The sequence below is a fragment of the Hyperoodon ampullatus genome (assembly GCF_949752795.1).
Source record: "Hyperoodon ampullatus genome assembly, chromosome: 1".
In the NCBI taxonomy this organism is placed as follows: Eukaryota; Metazoa; Chordata; class Mammalia; order Artiodactyla; family Ziphiidae; genus Hyperoodon; species Hyperoodon ampullatus.
The window spans coordinates 95461475-95465166 of NC_136914.1; the positions used below are offsets into that span (position 1 = coordinate 95461475).

At 44.0% G+C, this 3692-nt stretch overlaps 1 pseudogene across 1 annotated transcript; it reads left to right on the forward strand.

The window, feature by feature from the left end:
* The first annotated feature begins 545 nt into the window (after nucleotides 1-545).
* LOC307057741 (high mobility group protein B3-like) lies at nucleotides 546-2734 on the forward strand (annotated as a pseudogene). Its single transcript has 2 exons — nucleotides 546-1227; nucleotides 2678-2734. The product of its transcript is annotated as a high mobility group protein B3-like (transcript).
* Nucleotides 2735-3692: the final 958 nt, after the last annotated feature.

Sequence of the window (3692 nt, forward strand, 5' to 3'; positions counted from 1 at the left end):
TTTGCCAGTGCACCTGTTGTGTGACCTTGAGCCCATGATGTCACCAAGGCTCTAAGCTTCCTTCTTCCTTGGCTGTAAAGGGGAAATCATGACCACCACCTTGCCGGGGCACTGTAGGGATTAGCAATGGTGAATGGGACTGGCACTGAGTAAGAGCTAATCTATGTTTGTTTGTTTTTTTTAATCAGAGAAACTCTGAAACCCCTACTAAGAAGTAGCTATTTGGCCACTGCTGAGTTGGTGGGATTTAAATTTATAAATGTATTTGCTGAAGCCCAGAAACATCTAGGCCCAGTCGGACACTTACAGGGTATGTATTACCTTTGAGGCACACCTTGGCAAAGTTAGATACTGCCTAAGTAATAATTATTAAACTTTATATGTGTCAGCTAGATTTGCCATCAATTAAGGCTGAAATTGGGGTATAATCTTATTTAAAAATCAAAGCCAGGTGGCTCTCATGGAGGCAGCTAGTGCGAGGCTGTGGAGCGCTGAGCCACGCGTCATGCCCTGCGCTGCCCAGACTAGCGAACAATACAGTCAAGATGGGTGAAGGTGATCCCAAGAAACCAAAGGGCAAGATGTCTGCTTATGCCTTCTTTGTGCAGACGTGCAGAGAGCAACATAAGAAGAAAAACCCTGAGGTCACTGTCAATTTTGCAGAATTTTCCAAGAAATGCTCTGAGAGGTGGAAGACAATGTCTGGGAAAGAGAAGTCTAAATTTGACGAAATGACAAAGGCAGATAAAGTGCGCTATGATTGGGAAATGAAGGATTACGGACCAGCTAAGGGAGGCAAGAAGAAGAAGGACCTGAATGCCCCCAAGAGGCCACCGTCTGGATTTTGCCTGTTCTGTTCTGAATTCCGCCCCAAGATCAAATCTACAAACCCTGACATCTCTATTGGAGATGTGGCAAAGAAGCTGGGCGAGATGTGGGATAACTTAAGTGACATACATCAACAAGGCAGCAAAGCTGAAGGAGGAATATGAGAAGGATGTTGCAGAGTATAAGTCTAAAGGGAAGTTTGATGGCACCAAGGGTCCTGCTAAAGTTGCCCGGAAAAAGGTGGAAGAGGAAGATGAAGAAGATGAGGACGAAGAAGAGGAGGAGGAGGAGGAGGAGGATGAATTAAAAAAAACTGTTGTTGTGTCTCCTTGTGAATACCTTAGAGTAGGGAGCACCGTGATTGACACACCTCTTGCCCGGGACGCGTCTGTTGCCCTTGTTAGGTTTAATTACCCAGTTGGATCACGATCATATCGTAGTCTCTCAAAGTGCTCTAGCAATTGTCAGTGGTTTACATGGAGTGGCCATGGGTGTCTGGAGCACCCGGAAACTGTATCAAAGTTGTACATATTTCCAAACATTTTTAAAATGAAAAGGCTCTCGTGTTCTCCTCACTCTGTGCACTTTGTTGTTGGTGTGACAAAGCATTTAAAGATGTTTCTGGCATTTTCTTTTTTTTTTTTTTAATTTGTGAGGCGGTGTGTTAACTCTATGGTCATTGGCTAGGAATCCTGAGTTCTCAACTGTACATATCTATAGTTTGTAAAAAGAACAAAGCAACCAAGACACACTCTTGACGCTCCTTGCTTGGTGTGGAGGCTGTAGGAGCAATGCCTTCCGGAGGGGCCGTAGCTCAGGCCGTGCACTGTGGGGCTGGACCTGTGGACACTCCAGTGGGCATCCATTTAGCTTCAGGTTGTCTTGTTTCTGTATATAGAGACATAGCATCCCGTTGCCATTCTTAGCTGTGGAAAAGGGGGTGGGGGGTCAGCTGGCATGAGAAGTGTTTTGGATCCTTTTTAGTTGAAGTGTGGTAGTTTTAAACTGTTTGTTTTTTAAACAAACCATAGAACTCTTCATTGTCAGCAAAGCCAAGAGCCACTGCATTGATGAAAGTTCAAGAACCTTCTGTACTAAACACGTTCTGCAATGTTCTGTTATTTTTTTTGTATGTTTAGAATGTTGAAATGTTTTTGAAGTTAAATAAACAGTATTACATTTGTAAAAAAAAAAAAATCAAAGCCACACAATCACATCATCTCATCAGAAAGGCAGCAGAATTATAACATGCCACCGCGGTTTACGTGAAGGACCTAAGCCCTGAACATATTTTCAGCAAAACTCTGCTCTAACATAAACCAATGAGATAATAAATGGGAGTTGGAAATGACTTGGAGTAAAATCCAAGATGTAGCCCTGAAGGAGTGAGGCAAAGATATTCTGATACTGCTGCCTCTCCCAAGGGCTCTGCAAAACCCCTGAAGCCTTAACCTGTAATTTTCCAATAAGTTCTCACGTCTCCAAACTTTACCTTACCTTAAGCTGGCAAATAAAGCCCTGCAAACTGCTGTCTGAGAACAGTTAGTGCTCCCCAGATTTTCCATGAGTCCTTGTCTTAGCTTGAGTTCCCCCCAAAACAGAATCTGACAGCAGGACTTGGTCCAGGTAGTTTACTGAAGAGGGATCCCCTGAAACAGGAATGGGGGGAGCAGGGAGAGTGATGTCAAGAAGGAAAGTGTGTTATCAAGATGAGAACAGTACAGAAGGCCTCCTACAACCATTCACCTAAAAGTGAGGGAATTTATCCACTAGCTTCCATCCCCCAGTGGTTGGAAGTTGCCAAGAGAGACATTAACACCCCTGTACTTTGGGGTACTATTACCTGTAGGCTGAGCAGGGTCCTAGGGTATTGGAGAAGGCCCTGGGGCAGAACACGGAAGGATGAGACCTCACACTGGAGGAGAAATGCTGTCAGAACAACACCTGGGCTCACATAGGACGACTGACCATTGTAGCTGTGGCTGATATCAGAGGTGGCCAAGGGGATGTGATGTGGGCCACCACCAAATGTGTTTGTTTCCACACTCTTACAGTGCCCAGCCTCTCTTGCAGCTAGGTTGTGATCATGTGATCCTTGAGTCTGTATGGAAGATATCTGACAAACCCAGAACCATATTCTTTTTTTGGCTGCACTGCATAGCTTGCGGGATCTTAGTTCCCTGACCGGGAATTGAACCCGGGCCCCTTGCAGTGGAAGCATGGAGTCCTAACCACTGGACCACCAGGGAATTCCCAGAACCATACTCTTTCTACTCATGTCCACTTCACCAGGGAGGCAACAACCTCCAGGCAAATGTGGGGTGGACATAGAAGGGAATTGTTTCCCAGACTCAGGCAACAGCTTCAGTAGGGGGGATTGTGAGGATTAGGTGGTATTTTTCTGTCCTTTTCCCTCTGAGGAGCTATATCTAACAACAGATAGTTGACATATGTCCATAGAACCACTCACCTCCTTGTAAATGTACACATAAGCATAGGATTTGTTTTAAAGTTCTGTGTTTGAATCTCATTGCTTTGGTTTAAATCACAGGTCCATCCCTGTGGCCAAGGTGTGGAAAACTCTGATGGCCAGTCCTGGATCATGTGACATATATATGAGCTGAGCATTGTGTACACCCCCTAAAGGTAAAGGACAGTGGTAAATCAGGGTTAATTACTTTAGGAAAAGGACAAAAAAATGCTGGATAGCAAAAGCAAGAGCTATCTATAACATACTCTTCTTTTTTTTTTTTAACTCTTTATTGAGGTATAAGTTAAAGACAGTGAAATGTACCAATCTTAAGTGTATAGCTGGATAACTTTTTACATATACTCTTGGGTAATCACCACCCAAATCAATATTT